Source organism: Phyllobates terribilis, unplaced genomic scaffold (assembly GCF_046119375.1).
Source record: "Phyllobates terribilis strain yellow unplaced genomic scaffold, ASM4611937v1 Scaffold_3__8_contigs__length_932513732, whole genome shotgun sequence".
Lineage (NCBI taxonomy): Eukaryota > Metazoa > Chordata > Amphibia > Anura > Dendrobatidae > Phyllobates > Phyllobates terribilis.
In genome coordinates, this window is record NW_027362763.1 from 341,723,926 (window position 1) to 341,746,956 (window position 23,031).

Here is a 23,031-nt window from a genome sequence, read left to right on the forward strand (position 1 = left end):
GTTGCAGGAGATCTCTACGTTTGGCATTACAGACATCTTCTTAAAGGCTGGCTGTCTCTAGCACCCAGCAGCCACCTCCCTCTGGCTAATTGGCTCCCTGGCCTGGGTGTATAAATACCTTGTGTGTCTGAGAGGGAGGTGCCGCCAATATTCATTACTACTTGTGAGGCTTTAGCAAGAGCAGTACTTCGTCCTCGCTGGAGCTTGAGGCCTTGTGTGCATTTGTTTGGAGTTGTCTAAATCTAAGCAATTCCCCCCTGTTTGTCTGCCCTTGTTGTCTATAGAGTTTAGTGGAAATTGACTAGTGCTCATCTCCTTCCTTCCCTAGCCTTAGCCATATGCCAGGGAAGTCAGGGCTAGGCTCGCATGCGGCGATTTGTGAAGAGCCAATATAGGGACAGTAGTTGAGACAGGGTGACACTAGACCAGACTAGGAGGTCTCCACTCCCCTTTTTCCCTAGCGTCTGGGCTCCTTTTCCCTCTTTTCTCTGTGTTGCACTAAGTCTTTCCCACACCTTGTGTGACATTATTGCCGGCCGAGCACGTTTTGAAAAGGAAAAAAAACAAAAACTGACTTTTTTTTTCTCTGTGTGTTTTTGGGCGTGGCCTTTTTTCCCTTGCAGAGCAACTGCACAGGCTGCCCCATGTTGGAAGTCACTTCCCCCCCCCCCATATAATGCCCCATGCAGGATGTCCCTTCCTCCCACATAATGCCCCATGCAGGATGTACCTTTCCTCCCCATATAATGCCTCATGCAGGATGTCCCTTTGCCCCCATATAATGCCCCATGCAGGATGTCCCTCCCCCCATATAATGCCCCATTCAGGATGTCCCTTTTCCCCCTATATAATGCCCCATTCAGAATGTCCCTCACCCCCATATAATGCCTCATGCAGGATGTCACCTCTCCCCCCCATATAATGCCCCATGCAGGATGTCCCTTTCCCCCACCATATAATGCCCCATGCAGGATATCACCCCCCTCTTTATAATGTCCCATGCAGGATGTCACCCCCCATATAATGCCCCATGCAGGATGTCACCTCTCCCCCCATATAATGCCCCATGCAGGATGTCCCTTTCCCCCACCACATAATGCCCCATGCAGGATGTCACCCCCCCATATAATGCTCCATGCCTCCATACATTAAAAAAAAATAATCAAATACTCACCTCACTCCTCCTCACCTGCTGCCGCTGCTCAGGTCCGGACTCCAGCGTCACCGGCGTCTTCCCGCTCTGACCTGCTTGTGATGGCTCAGGGGAGGGCGCAGTGGAAAGACGTCACCGCACCTTCTGACATCAAACCTCACAGGGAACGCACACAGCAGGAAGACAGTGGATCTGTGGAGGCACAGGGAGAGTTAAGTATCTGGCTGCCGGGGCCCTAAGCAAGTGGGGGAGAAGGGTGGGCGCTGGCACTGCTCTCCTCCGTCCATAAACTGGCGGGGTGCCTGACCGCGAGTGGGCCCCCCGCCTGCTCAGGGCCCCGGCTCTTGCCCGGGTGCGCCAGGTGCTGACGCCGGCCCTGGTTCGGAATTCCATAGATGGGCAATGGATTCCAAATGGAATGACTCAGCCCTTAGAGGTCAATATTCTGAGGGGCTTACTGAAAGGTTAAAAGATGCCTTGGCATGAAACCCCTGAGTCCTTGGAGGCTGCCATGTCTTTGACCATACGTCTTGATAGATGCCTTTGGGATAGACGGGTGAGACCACCTTCTCTGGGGCCTTCTTGTCGGGATTGTGCACCTCTGCCAGGGGAGCGGTCAGAGGGTGAACCAGTACTGGGGGAGGTGGAGGAACCCATGCAGTTGGGGGTGTCTCTGAATCATACATCTCCCTGGAGATTCGCAAGAAAAAAGGAGTATGTTTTTTTTGTGGGAAAAAGGGACATTTTGTTGGGTCCTGTCCTTCAATTCCTAAACAAAAGGAGACTCGATTAACTCTTGGTAGTCTGGAGATGGATAAAAGAGGGGTGCATTTGTAGCCAAACTGCAGTTCCCGCTTTGTCCTGACAGCAGATGTGGTGCTAGAGAGCAAAACCATGAATATTTCTGTTTATGTTGACAGTGGAGCCAGAGTCAGCATGGTGGATGCTGAGTTTGTGAAAACTCATGGTCTTGCTTGCTGTACTTTAGATAAACCTATTTCCATTTTCGCCATCGACTCAGTGCCACTTGCACAGAAAGCATTTACTCAAATTGTACATAATGTAAAACTGTGGGTGGGGTCAGTTCATTGTGAAATAATCCCTTGCTATGTTCTGGACAATCTTCCCACACCGATTGTCTTGGGTATCCCTTGGCTTGTTAAACATAATCCATTGGTGGAATGGCAAGCCGGGGAGATTATTGAATGGGGAGATTACTGCCATGAGAACTGTTTAGATATTTCCCTTGCTACTGTCTCTACGGAAATTTTACCTGCTTTTCTGTCTGGTTTTGAGGATTTTTTTTCTGAGAGGGAGTGTCAAGATTTGCCTCCTCATCATGCCTATGACTGTCCTATTAACCAGACCCCCGGAGCTAAACTACTGAAGTTCAGACTATAATCTTTTTGGCCCTGAGAAACAAGCCATGAAGCATTTCATTTCAGAAAGTCTGGAGAAGGGACATATCAGACCCTCATCTTTGCCCATGGTGGCAGGGTTCTTCTTTGTGAAGAAAAAAGATGGCGGTCTACTTTCCTGTTTAGATTTCTGGAAATTAAATCAAATTACCATCCGTGATCCATACTCTTTTACTCTGATTCCTGATTTGTTCAGCCAGGTTGTGGGAGCTAAGATATTCTCCAAGTTGGATTTAAGGGCAGCCTACAACCTGGTTAGAATCAGAGAAGGGGACGAATGGAAAACAGCGTTCAATACCCCTGAAGGACATTTCGAGAGTCTGGTTATGCCTTTTGGCTTGACCAATGCACCTGCAGTATCTCAGCATTTCATAAATGACACTTTCCATCATTTGGTGGGAGGATTTGTGGTGGTCTATCTGGACAATATTTTGGTTTGCTCACCTGATTTTGAGGGATTAGGGATAACAAACGTTATGCCAAACTAGAAAAATGTGTTTTCGCTGTTCAGGAGGTGAAGTTTTTGGGGTACTTGTTGTCATCTTCGGGTTTTCGGATGGATCCGGAGAAGATCCGTGCAGTCCTTGACTGTGAACGTCCCGAGAACCTGAAGGCTCTTCAACGTTTTTTTGTGCTTTACTAATTTTTACCGAAAATTCATCCAAAATTACTCTGTTATAGTGAAACCCCTTATTGACATGACTAAAAAGGGGTCTGATTTTTCCAAATGGTCGGATGCTTCCCTCCTGGCTTCTTCTTCCTTAAAGAATCATTTTACCACTGCACCTATACTCAGTCAACCCGATGTTTCTCAACCCTTTATTTTGAAGGTTGATGCGTTGGATGTTGGGGTTGAGGCTGTGTTGTCTCAGGGTTCATCCCTTGGTAAATGGCGTCCATGTGACTTCATTTCTAAAAAATTGTCTTCGGCTGAGAGAAATTATGACGTAGGTAATAGGGAACTTATGGCTATCAAATTGGCGTTCGAGGAATTTCGATTACTGACCATAAGAACCTGTCATATCTACAGTCAGCTAAATATCTCAACCCTAGGCAAGCCAGGTGGTCCCTGATTTTTACTAGGTTCAATTTTGTTATCACTTTTCATCCAGGGGTCAAAAATGTCAAGGCTGATGCTTTGTCCCGGAGCTTCCCTGGTGGTGGTGACCATGAAAACCCTGCCATGACATTACAGAAAGGGGTAGTCATTTCAGCACTTTATCCTGAACTGGAGGGTGAGGTGTTGGAGGCAGAGGGGGACGCCCATGCCTCGAGCCCTTCAGGAAAGTTATTTGTACCATCTAATCTGCGTCGCAAAGTAATTAAGGAACATCATAACTCTGTGCTTGCTGGGCATCCACGTGTTAAGGCAACCGCGGACCTCCTCTCTCGTCTCGATGTTTTTGGTGGCCAGGGTTGCATCGGGATGTAATTGAACACATAGCTGCTTGCAGTATTTGCATGCATTCTAAGGTTTCACATACCCGTCCTTCTGGTACTCTTCTTCCGCTACCTATTCCTAGTAGGCCATGGACACAATTGTCCATGGATTTTATTACTGACCTACCGGTGTCTGCATTACTGACCTACCGGTGGTTTTGGTGGTAGTAGATAGGTTCAGTAAAATGGTTCATTTTGTTGCATTGCCTGCATTTCCAAATGCCAAGACACTTGCTCAGGTGTTCATAAATGAGATTGTGAAGCTTCACAGGGGTTCGCTCCGCTGTGGTGTCAGATTGGGGGACCCAGTTTGTTTCCAAGTTCTGGAAGGCATTCTGTTCTCGACTGGTGGTGCAGCTGTCCTTTTCCTCTGCCTTCTACCCTCAGTCGAATGGACAGACCAAGCGTGTCAATCAGAATTTTGAGACCTACCTCAGGTGTTTCGTTTCTGAAAATAAGGAGGATTGCGCATCCTACCTACCGCTGGCAGAATTTGCCATTAATAATCATTGTCAAGAATCCACTGGCAGTTCACCGTTCTTAGGTGCATACGGTTATCGCCCACAGTTTGGTACCTTTAGTGGGGGAGGAGCTTCATAAGTTCCTAAGGAGGAACGGTTTGCTTCGTCGCTCTCCTCGGCATGGCAGGGTGTGCTGAGTAATTTAAATATCATGGGAGAGAGGTATAAACGTATGGCTGACAGAAAACGCTTGCCAGGTCCGGACCTGAATGTGAATGACTTTGTGTAGCTGTGTACCAGGAATATAAGATTGAAAGTTACTTCTTGTAAGCTGGGACATAGGTTTATTGGTCCCTATAAAATAACCACCATCATTAACCCAGCAGCGTTTCGTCTCAAACTTCCTTAGGCCCTTAAAGTCCACAACGTGTTCCATAGGTCCTTACTTCCACCGCCCCCAGTAATGGTTGATGGTAATCTGGAATTCCAGATTTTGAGGAGTGTAGATTCTCGTCTCCAATGTCATTCTCTACAATACTTGGTGTATTGAAAAGGCTATGGTCCAGAGGAGAGGATGTGGGTTTCACTGTCATAGGTGAATGCTCCCAGATTGGTTCGCTCATTTCACATCTCTTTTCCTGAGAAATCTGGTCCTGAGTCTTCGGAGGCCACTCTTAGAGGGAGGGGGAGTATTGTCACGGGTGTGTCAGAGTCGAGAGACAGTCGCCCTGCAGTTGGCTGCAGGAGATTTCTATGTTTGGCATTACAGACATCTTCTTAGAGGCTGGCTGTCTCTAAGACCCAGCGGCTACCTCCCTCTAGCTAATTGGCTCCCTGGCCTGGGTGTATAAATACCTGGTGTATCTGAGAGGGAGGTGCCGGTGATATTCATTACTACTTGTGAGCATTTAGCAAGAGCAGTATTTCATCCTCTCTGGACCTTGAGGCCATTTGTTTGGAGTCGTCTAAAGCTAAGCAATTCCCCCCTGTTTGTCTACTCTTGTTATCTAAAGAGTTTAGTGGAGATCGACTAGTGCTCATCTCCTTCCTTCCCTAACCTTAGCCATACGTCAGGGAAAGTCAGGGCTAGGCACGGGTGCGGCAATTTGTGAAGAGCCAATATAGGTATGGTAGTTGAGAAAGGGTGAAACTAGACCAGGCTAGGAGGTCTCCACTCCCCCCTTTCCCTTGCCTCTGGACTCCCTTTCCATCTTCCCTCTGTGTTGCACTAAGTCTTTCCCACACCTTGTTTGACTGCTAAAAGTGTGTTATACTACAGTATTTGCATGCCTTGACGTGGCGGGATAGCTTTTACATTATTCTTATCAAAATTATGTTTACTAAATACCCTTTATTATTTATTATTATTTTTGCACTGTGCGATCTATCCATTTACTTCCAGTTATTTGGGTATTTTGCTTATTTTTGTTTTTTCTCTGTCTAGTGGCCTTGTGTGAACATGCATTTACAATTTGCATGCACATCAATTTACGTTTCAGTTCAGACTTCCAGGTTTTCTCTTTGTAGTTCAGTGCGCTTAAGTGCATATAAAAGGGTGTGGCCGCCCTTTGTCTGAACTGAAAGGTTCATTCTGCCTCAGGTTTATGCTTAAACTAGGGATTCAGTCTCTCTGCCCTTATCCATATGTTCGTCACTTGACAAATGGTAAGGTTTTTAATACTAGAGTTAAGACTGTCCCATAAGGGTTGCATTGACGTGGCGGGATAGCTTTTACATTATTTTGATCAAAATTATGTTTACTAAATACCCTTTATTATTTATTATTATTTTTGCACTGTGCGATCTATCCATTTACTTCCAGTTATTTGGGTATTTTGCTTATTTTTGTTTTTTCTCTGTCTAGTGGCCTTGTGTGAACATGCATTTACAATTTGCATGCACATCAATTTACGTTTCAGTTCAGACTTCCAGGTTTTCTCTTTGTAGTTCAGTGCGCTTTAGTGCATATAAAAGGGTGTGGCCGCCCTTTGTCTGAACTGAAAGGTTCATTCTGCCTCAGGTTTATGCTTAAACTAGGGATTCAGTCTCTCTGCCCTTATCCATATGTTCGTCACTTGACAAATGGTAAGGTTTTTAATACTAGAGTTAGGACTGTCCCATAAGGGTTGCATTGACGTGGCGGGATAGCTTTTACATTATTTTGATCAAAATTATGTTTACTAAATACCCTTTATTATTTATTATTATTTTTGCACTGTGCGATCTATCCATTTGCTTCCAGTTATTTGGGTATTTTGCTTGTTTTTGTTTTTTCTCTGTCTAGTGGCCTTGTGTGAACATGCATTTACAATTCGCATGCACATCAATTTACGTTTCAGTTCAGACTTCCAGGTTTTTTCTTTGTAGTTCAGTGTGCTTTAGTGTATATAAAAGGGTGTGGCCGCCCTTTGTCTGAACTAAAAGGTTCATTCTGCCTCAAGTTTATGCTTATACTAGGGATTCAGTCTCTCTGCCCTTATCCATATGTACATCACTTGACAAATGGTATGGTTTTTAATACTAGAGTTAGGACTGTACCATAAGGGTTACCTTGACGTGGCGGGATAGCTTTTACATTATTTTGATCAAAATTATGTTTACTAAATACCCTTATTATTTATTATTATTTTTGCACTGTGCGATCTATCCATTTACTTCCAGTTATGTGGGTATTTTGCTTGTTTTTGTTTTTTCTCTGTCTAGTGGCCTTGTGTGAACATGCATTTACAATTCGCATGCACATCAATTTACGTTTCAGTTCAGACTTCCAGGTTTTTTCTTTGTAGTTCAGTGTGCTTTAGTGTATATAAAAGGGTGTGGCCGCCCTTTGTCTGAACTGAAAGGTTCATTCTGCCTCAGGTTTATGCTTATACTAGGGATTCAGTCTCTCTGCCCTTATCCATATGTACATCACTTGACAAATGGTATGGTTTTTAATACTAGAGTTAGGACTGTACCATAAGGGTTACCTTGACGTGGCGGGATAGCTTTTACATTATTTTGATCAAAATTATGTTTACTAAATACCCTTTATTATTTATTATTATTTTTGCACTGTGCGATCTATCCATTTACTTCCAGTTATGTGGGTATTTTGCTTGTTTTTGTTTTTTCTCTGTCTAGCGGCCTTGTGTGAACATGCATTTACAATTTGCGTGCACATCAATTTACATTTCAGTTCAGACTTCCAGGTTTTTTCTTTACAGAATAGATTTGTGTATACAGGGGCTAAAAGTGTAACATACTGGTGGAGACAGCATTATTTACGTGTGCTAAAGGTGTGTTACACTACAGAAGAGATCTGTGTATACAGGGGCTAAAGGTGTGATATACTGTAGGATAGAGCTGTTTATATAGTGGCTGAAAAGAGAGCTATACTGCTCATTCAATCAGTAATCAGCATTTTATAGTCACAAGCATACCAAATTCTGATCATCATGGCATGACGGGAGACAGTTTATTGCTAGACTGAACTGCAAGAAAGCTATTTTGAAACTGCAAAATGCTTATGAGTTTCAAGCATTCCAAATGTTTTGTTATTATATGTGTCATGTTCGAGATCTGTGTTCTGCTGCTGTGATACCGCAATTTCCTCCGGGATAAAATAAAGTATATCTTATCTTATCTTATCTTATCTTAATGTAATAGCCTAAAGTATGTAGGTTTAACCTGTGCTGTGTGTTTGAAAAATAATTGCTTAACTGGACCACTTCTTTAACATGATATTGCTACTGAAAAAAAAACATACAAAGACCAGTATTACCAATATACAGTATTATAACGGTAAATACCAGGCCTATCCAAGTGCTTTGCAGACCATATAAGTGAGTACAATATAGTTAAATCCAGAGACTCACAAGTGATGCGTTCAATAAATGGAGTTGTTCACTTTTTCTTATCCATTCAGCGCAGACTACTTTAAAGACTTCTTCCAGTTACGAATAGTTTCTGCAGAATTTCAAAACAGACATTTTTACCTCCTTACGTTTCCATCACACTTCCCCACCTCTGTACAAACTGCCCATCCATAGTGCCAAAGTAACTTTTAGATCTCTCTCACAGAAATAGTGCCTGTCTGAGACCTCTAAAGTAATAATGTTTCCTAAATGCAGCCCTTTGTGTGTCACTAGTAGTGCCTATTTTCTGTGTCTTTATATAGTAATAGTGCTAATTTAGGCCCTCAAACTGACTGGAGTAAGATTTGAGTCAAGGTGCACAGAGGCGCTCGCTACATGTCATACTCCCTGATTCATTAAGAGACATGTGCCAATGACTGAATTATGAGCAACTGACAATAACAAGCCCGGTGTCTTGATGAATTGGGACCTATGTGTCTATATGTGACCACTAGTGTTGAGCCACCCCCGTAGTGTTCGGGTTCGGTTCGTTGAACACCGGCATGTTCGCCGAACGGTTCGTCCAACACCGTCGAACACCGTCGAACACCGTTAAAACCAATGGCAGGAAAACAAAAACACATAGAAACACATAGAAACCACATAGAAAACACCTTCAAAGGTGTCCAAAAGCTGACAAACTGCTCAGAAGACACAACTAACACATGGAAAAGTGACAAGTACATATAGTCATGCGAAAAGAAAAGAGGTGGAGGAGTAAAAGGAGGAGGAGACACAGATATAGGCATGTCATGCCCTTCTAAAATCAAGAAAGGCTGGAGTAAAAATCTAAAATCAGCCTACCAACACCCAGAAGTCGCGACAAGAAAATTAAAAAAAGTAATATCTTTAGGTAGAATGGCGGTTCCATTCAGAACACTTTCCTTACAAGACATAGTGGTATCCCCGTTGGGAGTCGTGCCAAAAACGGAACCCAATACATTTGGACTAATCCACCATTTGTCATATCCAAGGGGTAGGTCAGTAAACGACAACATTGACGCGGAACCAAGTACAGTAGTATATACTGTACCTCCTTTGACAAGGCAATCAGGCGGGTCAAGAAGTTGGGAAGGGTCACCCTAATGGCCAAAACAGACATTGAGGGGGCGTTCCGGTTACTTACTACCTGTGCCTCCGAATAGTGTCCGCCTATTGGGCTGCTTCTGGGAAGGAGCATACTATATAGATCGCTGTTTGCCCATGGGGTGCTCCATATCCTGCTCACTATTTGAGGCATTTAGTTGCTTCCTCGAATGGGTCGTCATGGACGTTTCTAAGGGGGCACATATTATCCATTACCTCGACGACTTCTTATGCCTGGGCCCAAAAGATTCGCCACAGTGTGAATACACGTGGTAGTCCACCTGTGAGAAGGAGAGGGCTGGAGGGAGAGCGGACACCACAGAGCCGAGGGGATAGATGGAGAACGGAAGAATCAAAGAGGGCGAGGGAGGTAAGGGAGTATGGTGGAAGGCCGACCTGAGCTCCCCCACATTCCTGCTGGGCGGGGAACAGCCCTGGGAAGAAAAGCCACTTGCGTATCCCTTTAAGGTTACGGGCGCGAGCGGGCAGAGGGACTACGCTGGAGTGCGAAGCCGACACGGCCAGGCCGTTCCGGCCCGTGCGACCTCCATGTCGCTGGGTTTGTGCCAGAGCCACGGTGGACCCTGACAGCCAGCCCCCCTCTCCCAATACTGGTGCCTGTCCGCTGGTGGGTCGAGACCCCCCACGGTGGAGGCAGGTCTAAGCTCTGTAATTTAAATTGGCTCTGTAATTTGAATGAGTACACTTTAAATCCTTTTACAAGGATCTATTGGAGGGCAAGTCTGGTGCCAGCAACCGCGGTAATTCCAGCTCCAGTAGTGTCCACTAAAGCTGATGCAGTTAAAAAGCTTCTATAAGGATCAAGCTTTGCCAGTCCCAGCCCCTTTGCCTTGGGGCGCCTCCCCGATGCTATTGACTGAGTGTCCCGGGGGCCAGAAGCGTTTCCTTTGAAAAAATTAAGTGTCCAAAGCCTAGGTGGTGTAGCTTGCTTAAAAGCTGGGCTACTCCGCTGACTAGCAGACACTGCTACTAGGCCCAAAGTATTGCCTGGGCTAGATGCAGTTAAAAATTTGTAATTAGATCTACAGGCTTTGTAGCTTGCTTAACAGCTGGGCTACTCCGTTGACTAGCAGACACTGCTACTAGGCCCAAAGTATTGCCTGGGTTAAATGCAGTAAAATATTGTTATTAGATACACAGGTGGTGTAGCTTGCTTCAGATGGGCTACTCCACTGACTACCAGACACTGCTACTAGGCCCAAAAGGATTTCCTGGGTTAGATGCAGTAAAAAATTTGAATTAGATACACAGGTGGTGTAGCTTCCTTCACAGGTGGGCTACTCCGCTGACTACCACACACTGCTACTAGGCCCAAAAAGATTTCCTGGGTTAGATGCAGTAAAAAATTAGAATTAGATACACAGGCAGTGTAGCTTCCTTCACAGGTGGGCTACTCCGCTGACTACCACACACTGCTACTAGGCCCAAAAAGATTTCCTGGGTTAGATGCAGTAAAAAATTAGGATTAGATACACAGGCGGGGTAGCTTCATTCACAGGTGGGCTACTCCGCTGACTACCACACACTGCTACTAGGCGTAAAAAGATTTCCTGGGTTAGATTCAGTAAAAAATTCGAATTAGATACACAGGCGGTGTAGCTTCCTTCACAGGTGGGCTACTCCAGTGACTACGAGACACTGCTACTATGCCCAAAAGGATTTACTGAGTTAGATGCAGTAAAAATTTTTTATTAGTTACACAGGTGGTATAGCTTGCTTCAGATGGGCTACTCCACTGACTACGAGACACTGCTACAGGCCCAAAATGATTGGCTAGCTTAGATGCAGTAAAAAATTGGTATTAAATACACAGGTGGTGTAGCTTGCAACACAGATTGGCTACTCCAATGACTACCAGACACTGCTACAGGCCCAAAAGGATTGGCTGAGCTACATTTCACCGAATGCTGTGAAAAAAACCTTGCACAGCACTGGCACAGACCTGCCTGGCAAAAAGTGCTATGAACTGCTGTAACCTAGCCCTCAAAAGGGCTGCAATTAGAACTAGTCCCTACTCCCTAAACCTATCTCTCTATGTAACTGGAAATTCGCTCGCAGTTCACACAGTTATACTGTATAGCGCCCACAGCAGCAGCGGTGCCGTCTAACACTCAGCTGCAGCACTGAAAAAATGGTGGCGACGGGGAGAATGGCTGGGTTTATAGGGCAAGGACATGTCACATACAGAGCCAATGACACTTGCCCTTGCTTGTGTGAAAAAAAAGCACTTCGCTGCGTGTGTGCGCTGCTGATAGGCTGACAGACTGCACCGCCCCACTGTAATTGCGGGAAAGAAAAAAAAAATGGAGATCGGCATTATTTCTGCAGAGATCCATCCCCTGCCCCTCCCCCCCCACTCTACACTGAAACTGTCTATTAACATTGATTAACAGTAGTGATGAGTGAGCACTAAAATGCTCGGGTTCTCGAAGCTCGGGTCGAGCACATTGGAATACTCGGGTGCTCGATCCGAGCAGCGAGCCCAATGTAAGTCTATTGGAAACTCGAGCATTTTTCTGACGGTCCCCCCCGTCGGTCTGCAGAAGGTCAAAAATTGCCCAAATCGATGGGAACAGTGCTCAAGTAAACGTCAGGCAGGCAGAATATATAGGCAGACAGGCAGGCAGGGTATATAGGAGGGTGCATGAAAAACATAGCAGGTCACTTGGACCACACTAGTGCCCTCCGATTTTCATGCACACTTCTCTTTAAAAAAGCCAGCCGGCAATTCAGCAGCAGCATACACCGGTACCCTACAATTTAGAACAGAAAGAATAGAGCATCACACATAGATTAGATAGATAAAAACATGTCAGTCACATATATAATAAGTACAGTGACAGTGTTGGTTACTGTACTTGTCATTTATTGTTAAAATAAAGGATTTATTAAAAAGATAATAATAGTGTTTTCATGCACCCGTCTCTTTAAAAAAGCCGGCCAGTAATCATCATCGGTAACCGACAATTTAGAACAGAAAGAATAGAGCATCACACATAGATTAGATAGATAGAAACATGTGAGTCACATATATAATAAGTACAGTTACAGTGTTGGTTACTGTACTTGTCATTTAGTCTTAAAATAAAGGATTTATTAAAAAAAAATTGGCGTGGGGTTCCCCGTAATTTTAGTCTCTAGCGGAGGTTAAGCAGACGGCTGGGGCAGATGTTTGAAGCCTGTGAAGGGGGTAATACCCACAGAGCTTCCCAGGCTACAAATATCAGCCCCCAGCTGAATACCTAGACTTTACTAGCTATTAAAATGGGGGACCCCCCAAAAAAATGACGTGGGGTCCCCCCTATTTTAATAGCTAGAAAAGGCTAGGCAGACAGCTGGGGGCTGATATTAATAGTCCAGCAAGGGTGCCATGAATATTGGCCCCCTGCCAGGCTAGAAACACCAGCCGTCAGCCGCCCCAGAAATGGCGCATCCATAGGATGTGCCAATTCTGGTACTTAGCCTCGCTCTTTCCACTGCCCTGTAGCGGTGGCAGTGGGGTAATAGGGTTGGGGTGGATGTCAGCTTATAATGCCAGCTGACATCAAGCCCAGGTTAGTAATGGAGAGGCGTCTATAAGACACCCCCATTACTAACCCCATAGTCAAAGTTAAAAAAACACAAACACCCAGAATAAAGTCTTTTAATTGAAATAAAGACACATTCCTTTAATGTTCTAAATTAAACCCTACTTACCATATCGCCCATTCCAGCTGAAGCCAACGATCTCCTGCAATAAAAGTAAAATAATAAACCAACCTCATCCTTACCTTTCCATGGTTCCCAGGACAGCTTCAGCTCTGCTACATTGACATGACAGGCTGGAGCGCAGCAGAACGCTGCCATCCAGCTTGCCGTGCCGCAGACACTGAGAAGCTCCTCAGTGAAGCGCCTCAGTGTCTGGCTGTGATGGCATCCAGATGAGCCGAGTTCATGTCCAATGAACTCAGCTCACCTCATGCACATCACTGACAGCGTGGGAGAATTCTCCTGCGCTCACCGCTTGAGCAGGAGAATTCTCCCACGCTGGGATGGCATTGAGATGACAGGCTGGATCGCAGCAGAGCGCTACCATCCAGCTTGTCATCCTTCAGAGACACTGCAGAGCGCTTGCTGATTTATCGGCTATTACTGCCCCTTCCATGCTTGCGCTCTGCAGTGTCTCTGAAGGTTGATAAGCTGGATGGTAGCTCTCTGCTGCGATCCAGCCTGTCATCTCAATGCCATCCCAGCGTGGGAGAATTCTCCTGCTCAAGCGGTGATGTCATTTGCCGGCACCGCATGCGCAGGAGAATTCTTCCACGCTGTCAGTGACGTGCATGAGGTGAGCTGAGTTCATTGGACATGAACTCGGCTCATCTGGATGCCGTAACAGCCAGACATTGAGGAGCTTCACTGAGGAGCTTCTCAGTGTCTGCGGCATGGCAAGCTGGATGGCAGCGTTCTGCTGTGCTCCAGCCTGTCATGTCAATGTAGCAGAGCTGAAGCTGTCCTGGGAACCATGGAAAGGTAAGGATGAGGTTGGTTTATTATTTTACTTTTATTGCAGGAGATCGTTGGTTTCAGCTGGAATGGGCGATATGGTAAGTAGGGTTTAATTTAGAACATTAAAGGAATGTGTCTTTATTTCAATTAAAGGACTTTATTCTGGGTGTTTGTGTTTTTTTTTGCTTTGTCTATGGGGTTAGTAATGGGGGTGTCTAATAGACGCCTCTCCATTACTAACCTGGGCTTGATGCCAGCTGGCATTATAAGCTGACATCAATCCCAACCCTATTACTCCACTGCCACCGCAACAGGGCAGTCTTGAAGAGCGAGGCTAAGTGCCAGAATTGGCACATCCTATGGATGCGCCACTTCTGGGGCAGCTGACGGCTGGTGCTTCTAGCCTGGGAGGGGGCCAATATTCATGGCACCCTTCCAGGGCTATTAATATCAGCCCCAGCTGTCTGCCTAGCCTTTGCTAGCTATTAAAATAGGGGGTGCCCCATGTCATTTTTTGGGGGGGTCCCCCATTTTAATGGCTAGTAAAGTCTAGGTATTCAGCTGGGGGCTGATATTAGTAGCCTGGGAAGCTCCGTGGATATTACCCCCTTCCCAGGCTTCAAACATCTGCCCCAGCCGTCTGTTTTAACCTCCGCTAGAGACTAAAATTACGGGGAACCCCACGCCAATTTTTTTTTAAATAAATCCTTTATTTTAACACTAAATTACCAACACTGTCACTGTACTTATTATATTTGTGACTGACATGTTTCTATCTATCTAATCTACGTGTGATGCTCTATTCTTTCTGTTCTAAATTGTCGGGTACCGATGATGAATTGCCAGCCGGCTTTTTTAAAGAGACGGGTGCATGAAAACACTATTATTTTTTATAAATCCTTTAGGTTAACACTAAATGACAAGTACAGTAACCAACACAGTCACTGTACTTATTATATATGTGACTGACATGTTTCTATCTATCTAATCTATGTGTGATGCTCTAGTCTTTCTGTTCTAAATTGTAGGGTACCGGTGTATGCCACTGCTGAATTGCCGGCTTTTCATGTTTCACTGTGGGCACTGTTCCCATCGATTTGGGCAACCACTGTAATGCCACAACCACCATGGCTGTGGCATTACAGTGAGTGGCAGACAATTCCTCCATGACTGGTGCTCTAAATAGCACCAGACATGCAGGGCGGGGACCCGAGCTCCCGCCCGAGCATCTCAAAAATACTCGGCGAGCTCCGAGCATCTAGAGTACTGAGATGCTCGGGCGAGTACCGAGCAGTGGCGAGCATGCTCACTCTTCACTAATTAACAGTATTACTGTGAAAAAATCCAGTTAATCTTTTGGTGCACGAACAGTTATCGAACATAACCTCGAACAGCCAAATTTTTTGCAAATCGTTCGAGTTTGTCGAACGACTCGAACACCGCCCAAAATAGCTCGAATTTGAGATTGGCGAACAGTTTGAGTCGAACACCGCTCATCTCTAGTGACCACCCAGTGACGGTGATCTTAACAGCAACCTGTAAACATTTTTGTTTTTTTGTCATCATATTTGCATAATTAATATCTTATAATGTATTAAGTTTATATTGTAAATCATTAACAAACTTTACAGGAAGGTAAGGGTGGACACAGCTACAGTTCTTGTCTTAGTATTATTGCCTCCTTTTGAGCCTACTATGTAATTATGCCTCTGTTGTTATTCTGATTTTCTCTTCTATGTACTGTATTGTAGGCCTCATAGGATTAGTAAGGGATATCCAACAGTGAGCCGGGACACCATTGGCATTTATTATAGGGTGCCAACCTCCATGGCAAGGTAGGAACACTGCAGTCTAAGTTTAGGGTATCAGCAGTCCTTCTTATTGAGAAAGCATTTAGACTGGGAGATGACTAAATTGGCTAAATTATATTTTGTTTATTCATGATGTTTTTAAATTAGCATATTAAAGGTTATATTTTATGTATACCTATATGCTTGTGTTTAAGTTGATGAACACAATGAAGTATTCTTGTGCTTCATTTGTATCCTTATTTGGTGATTATTTTGCTATTTTGCTAGAAAAAAAGTGTCTTTTAAAAACTGGCACTCTCATTTATTCAGTCCATAAAACCTTTGAAAAATCGGTCCTCATATATTTCTTAGCCCAGTCTTGATGTTTCAACTTATGTGTCTTGTTCAGTGGTGGTCGGGTTTCAGCCTTCCTTTGTTTGTCTATTTCCCTGGGCACTGAACACCTTGTACTTCTGGGCTCTTCAAGCACTGAACACCCTGTACTTCTGGGCATTCAGGGAGATGGCAGATCTGGAAAAGAGTTACTGGTCACTTTTAGCTTGATTTTACTCATTTTTTGGCAGGTAATGTGCACCTTTTTTTCTCAACATATCTTTTGAGACCCTGTTGATTATTTACAAAATAACTTTTGATTGTTCTGTGATCACTAGAGATGAGCGTTGTTCGACTCGAACTGTTCGCCAATCTCAAATTCGAGCTGTTTTGGGCGGTGTTCGAGCCGTTCGGCGAACACGAACAATTTGAAAAAAATTCGGCTGTTCGAGGGTTTTGTTCGATAACTGTTCGTGCACCAATATCATAACTGGATTTTTTCTCAGTAATGATGAAAATTAATGTTAATACGCAGTTTGAGTGTACAGCGGGGCAGGGGGAGGGGCAGGGGATGGATCTCTGCAGGAATAATGAAGATCTCCATTTTTTTTTCTCTTTCCCGCATTTACAGTGGGGAGGTGCAATCTGTCAGCCTATCAGCAGCGCACACACGGAGCGAAGTGCTTTTTTTCACACAAGCAAGGGCATGTGTCATTGGCAGTGTATGTCACATGTCCTTGCCCTATAAGACCCAGCCATTTTCCCCGTCGCCACCATTTTCTCACTGCTGCAGCTGCGTGTTAGACAGCACCGCTGTTGCTGTGTGCGCTATACCTTGTTAATTTCAAGCCAATTTTCGCACAAATCTACAGATAGCTTGGGAGTAGGGAATAGTTGTGATTGCAGTCCTTTTAAGGACCAGGTTACAGCATTTCCTACGACTTTTATCAGGCAGGTATGTGCTCTTAAATAGATAGGTTGTGGGAGTAAAGACTAATTGTAATTGCAGTCATTTTCAGGACTAAGTTACATCAGTTCCTATCAGTTTTTGCCAGGCAGGTCTGTGCCAGTGCTGTGAAAGTTTTTTTCACAGCATTTGGCTAAATCTAGCAAAGCTAATCCTTTTAGGCCTATTGCAGAGTGTGTTAGTCAGTGGAGTAGCCTATCTGTGTTGCAAGCTACACCACCTGTGTATAGAATAACAATTTTTTTACTTCACCTAGTGAAGTAAAACCTTTTGGGCATAGCATCATTCTATTAGTCCATATATACTGACCTCCATAAGGTTGCAAATTGAATATAATTTTTTTCTGCATCTAGCTCTGAAAAAATATTTGGCCTTCTAGCTGTGTGTGGGACTTGTTCTATTAGTCCATCTATACTGACCTCCATCAGGTTGCAAACTGAATATAATTTTTTTCTGCATCTACCTCTGAAAAAATATTTGGGCTTCTAGCTGTGTGTGGGACTTGTTCTATTAGTCCATCTATACTGACCTCCATCAGGTTGCAAATTGAATATAATTTTTTTCTGCATCTAGCTCTGAAAAAATATTTGGCCTTCTAGCAGTGTGTGGGACTTGTTCTATTAGTCCATCTATACTGACCTCCATCAGGTTGCAAATTCAAAATAATTTTTTGTCTGCATCTAGCTCTGAAAAAATATTTGGCCTTCTAGCAGTGTGTGGGACTTGTTCTATTAGTCCATCTATACTGACCTCCGTCTGGTTGCAAATTCAAAATAATTTTTATCTGCATCTAGCTCTGAAAAAATATTTGGCCTTCTAGCAGTGTGTGGGACTTGTTCTATTAGTCCATCTATACTGACCTCCATCAGGTTGCAAATTCAAAATAATTTTTATCTGCATCTAGCTCTGAAAAAATATTTGGCCTTCTAGCAGTGTGTGGGACTTGTTCTATTAGTCCATCTATACTGACCTCCATCAGGTTGCAAATTAAAAATAATTTTTATCTGCATCTAGCTCTGAAAAAATATTTGGCCTTCTAGCAGTGTGTGGGACTTGTTCTATTAGTCCATCTATACTGACCTCCATCAGGTTGCAAATTAAAAATAATTTTTATCTGCATCCAGCTCTGAAAAAATATTTGGCCTTCTAGCAGTGTGTGGGACTTGTTCTATTAGTCCATCTATACTGACCTCCATCAGGTTGCAAACTGAATATAATTTTTTTTTGCATCTACCTCTGAAAAAATATTTGGCCTTCTAGCAGTGTGTGGGACTCATTGTATTAGGCAATCTATACCAAGCTCCACCAGCTTTTACAGTCATATGAAAAAGTTTGGGCACCCCTATTAATCTTAAGCTTAATGTTTTATAAAAATTGGTGTTTTTGCAACAGCTATTTCAGTTTGATATATGTAATAACTGTTGGACACAGTAATGTTTCTGCCTTGAAATGAGGTTTATTGTACTAACAGAAAATGTGCAATCTGTATTCAAACAAAATTTGACAGGTGCATAAATATGGGCACCTCACCAGAAAAGTGACATTAATATTTAGTAGATCCTCCTTTTGCAAAAATAACAGCCTCTAGTCGCTTCCTGTAGCTTTTAATGAGTTCCTGGATCCTGGATGAAGGTATTTTTGACCATTCCTCTTTACAAAACAATTCCAGTTCAGTTAAGTTTGATGGTCGCCGAGCATGGACAGCCCTCTTCAAATGATCCCACAGATGTTCAATGATATTCAGGTCTGGGGACTGGGATGGCCATTCCAGAACATTGTAATTGTTCCTCTGCATGAATGCCTGAGTAGATTTGGAGTTGTGTTTTGGATCATTGTCTTGCTGAAAGATCCATCCCCTGCGTAACTTCAACTTTATCACTGATTCTTGAAAATTATTGTCAAGAATCTGCTGATACTGAGTGGAATCCATGCGTCCCTCAACTTTAACAAGATTCCCGGTGCCGGCATTGGCCACACAGCCCCAAAGGATGATGGAACCTCCACCAAATTTTACTGTGGGTAGCAAGTGTTTTTCTTGGAATGCTGTGTTTTTTTGCCACCATGCATAACGCCTTTTTGTATGACCAAACAACTCAATCTTGGTTTCATCAGTCCATAGGACCTTCTTCCAAAAAGAAATTGGCTTCTCCAAATGTGCTTTTGCATACCTCAGCCGACTCTGTTTGTGGCGTGCTTGCAGAAACGGCTTCTTTCGCATCACTCTCCCATACAGCTTCTCCTTGTGCAAAGTGCGTTGTATAGTTGACCGATGCACAGTGACACCATCTGCAGCAAGTTGATGCTGCAGCTCTCTGGAGGTGGTCTGAGGATTGTCCTTGACTGATCTCACCATTCTTCTTCTCTGCCTTTCTGAAGTTTTTCTTGGCCTGCCACTTCTGGCCTTAACAAGAACTGTCCCTGTGTTCTTCCATTTCCTTACTATGTTCCTCACAGTGGAAACTGACAGGTTAAATCTCTGAGACAGCTTTTTGTATCCTTCCCCTGAACAACTATGTTGAATAATCTTTGTTTTCAGATCATTTGACAGTTGTTTTGAGGAGCCCATGATGGCACTCTTCAGTGGAGCTTCAAACAGGAGAACAACTTGCAAGTGGCCACTTTAAGTAGCTTTTCTCATGATTGCATACACCTGGCTATGAAGTTCAAAGCTCAATGAGGTTACAAAACCCAAAAAAGTGCTTTAGTAAGTCAGTAAAAAGTAGGTAGGAGTATTTAAAACAAGAAAATGATAAGGGTGCCCATACTTATGCACCTGTCAAATTTTGTTTGAATGCAGATTGCACATTTTCTGTTAGTACAATAAACCTCATTTCAAGGCAGAAACATTACTGTGTCCAACAGTTATTACATATATCAAACTGAAATAGCTGTTGCAAAAACACCAATTTTTAGAAAACATTAAGCTTAAGAATAATAGGGGTGCCCAAACTTTTTCATATGACTGTAAATTAATAATAATTTTTAGCTGCATCTAGCCCTGAAAATAATTTTTCTTCCCAATAGTGGTAGCAATAGAAATATGGGGCGCGCTCCTGGCTTACAAAAATATACGCTTCATAACAAAAAACACCAGCCTAGCGCACTGCATTAATAAGATGGCATCATCGTCTCTCCCAGTGCTAGGCCTACTACCCAGGCTAGCATTTCTGTGCCTAAACACTATGCTGAGGGGTCTAAAGTTGCTGCTAACGATTTATAACAATTCAATTGGCAGATTTTCACAGAGCTCTTCCACAACGCCCACCCATCGGGCAACAGTTGCCCAACTTCCCTATGGGATCTAGTGGCGAATAGTTGATGCCATTAATCAGAGCGTCAGTTGCCCCGTCGACGAGGCAAGCATACAGTAAGGCATGGGAAGAGTGGACACGACTAGTAGCTGGCAGACGGGTTGACCAATGTGAACAAGCCAGATCACAAGTCACCATAGAATTTCTCCACCAGCTAATGATGAGGGACATATCAGGGGCGTCAGCGCAGCGGTGTCTGACCGAAGTAGCATTTCACTTCCAACTACTGAATTGGGGAGATGTGACAAAGATTCATCATCAGACAATCCATAAAAGGGTGGAAAAGGGGTCAGCCAAGTCAGGAGTGTAGACGTCCCGTCCCGTGTCACTAAAACTGATTTCTCACATCATATCCCTAACACCATTAACATGACACTCACAATTTGAAGCAACACTACTGTCTACTGCATTTGTGATAGCCTTCTTCGGGGCGCTATGCATAAGCGAATTAGTCCCTCAATACAAAATTACCACCAGTGGAGGCTTATTACACCAGGACGTAGTCATAGCCAATAATGCAATTCGTCTACACATACACAAATCGAAAACGGTTCCAGCGGGCAGGGGCACTTGGGTACTTCTACAGCCCACAAACGGTACACTGAGTTGGGTAACAATAGTAAAAACATATCTAACCATCAGATCACAAAGTAATTTCTTCCTATCACACATTGATGGAACGCCATTATCAAGATAGCAGTTCCAAGCTATGTTTAATAAATGCATAACATCGGCAGGGAACCACCCCAAAGATTACGGGACACACTCATTCCGCATAGGCGCGGCCACGGAAGCATCAAGAGCAGGACTGTCAGAAACGGAAGTTCAGAGGATAGGGAGCAGTGTTGAGCCACCCCCGTAGTGTTCGAGTTCGGTTCGTCGAACACCCGTGTGTTCGCCGAACTGTTCGTCGAACTGTTCGTCGAACACCTTCGAACACCGTTAAAACCAATGGCAGGCAAACAAAAACACATAGAAACACATAGAAAACACCTTCAAAGGTGTCCAAAAGCTGACAAACTGCTCAGAAGACATAACTAACACATGGAAAAGTGACAAGTACATATAGTCATGCGAAAAGAAAAGAGGTGGAGGAGTAAAAAGAGGGGGAGACACAGATATAGGCATGTCATGCCCTTCTAAAATCCAAAAAGTGAGAAGCCGACACGGCCAGTTCGTTCCTGCCCGTGCCACCTCCGTGTCGCCGGGTTTGTGCCAGAGCGGCGGTGGACCCTGACGGCCAGCCCCCCTCTCCCAATACTGGTGCCTGTCCGCTGGTGGGTCGAGCCCCCCAGGGGTGGGGGGGGGGTAACATCTAAGAACATGAAAGACCATCTTCCAGCCAAACTAAGATGTCGACTTCTTTTCGTGGACAATGTGATACGATCCCTTTCTTACGGACACGCCCATCGCTACAAATTCCAGATGAGGCACAAAAACAGCAGGTGCTTCAGCGGATATCAAGTGCTCCTTCAAGTGGGCTCTCCTCCACCTCAATTTCAACATCACAAATACTCCAGTCCTCAGAGGTGTCACCCCAATCACACTTGCTTCCTCACAGCTCCCAAGTCTCCAGCTGCCCGTCTGAGTATGGGGTAACACAGATGGTTGAGTCTGCAGAGCTGTTTACTCATACTATAGCCTGGGAAACGGAGGTCTGCTTCAGAGCTTCTGTTAATCCAGACGAGGAAATGATCTGCACTGATGCCCAGAATCTTTATAAGTCAGATCCAGGACCAGATGAAGAAGGTTCTGAGCATAATGTAGACCCTCATTGCTAAGCTGTCACTCCTGTTGGTGGAGACAATGATGAAGACGATGATGAGACTCAAATACCTGATTGGAGCGACAACTTGACTTTTCGGTCAGGGCAGGAAGAGGTTGGCTTTGAGGACGACGGGTGTGATAACACACAGGGTGATGATGACGAGGTTGGAGATCCCACTTACTGTCAACCCACAGTCAGCCAGTCGATGAGGTCAACGGAGGAGGTGGAGGAGGATGTGACTAGCCCAGGGGATGGGGATGACTCGGTACCCGGGCCTTTGCCTGGCCTTGGGGATGTCGCGGTGGTCGGCTCCCTGGCCCGTACCCTGGGGTCACTCTTTAAAAGAGTGGATAATTGTTAATTTTATAAGAGTTCGTGATGCCACCTGTGGTATCTGGTGAGAAGCACCAGCGCTGCAGCAGTCCACTGAGACCCGTGATAAGGCAGCTCGATGGTATAGCTCCCCACAGTTGGAGCTAGGTCTCAGGGCAGCGTATGCAGGGGGAATGCAGGACAGGCGAGACCCAGCTGGGTCAGAGCAAGAACGGGAACGGACACGGTAGTCACTTCAGTACCTTTTACTGGAGGAAATTCAGGCACATCCCGGAGCACTGTAGGGTGAAGGTTGAATATCAGGATCCTCCCCAATGAGCGGGTGTAGGGCCTCCTGTTTCTTGCCTCTGCGTAGTAAGTTTCTGACCTGCCTGGAGCTAGGCCTAACTTTGTCTCTGTCCTGCGCTGGCTGACCTTGTGGTAGGGCCTTCTCTTGGAGTTCACGCTCCCACTATGCGGGGCATAAGCGTCTCCTGGCTCTGTTACGTATCAGCACCTTAGCGATCCTGGGACTTGTAGTTCACCAGGGATTCCGGTTATGCCTTACTGAATCTAGCTAGCAGGAGCCT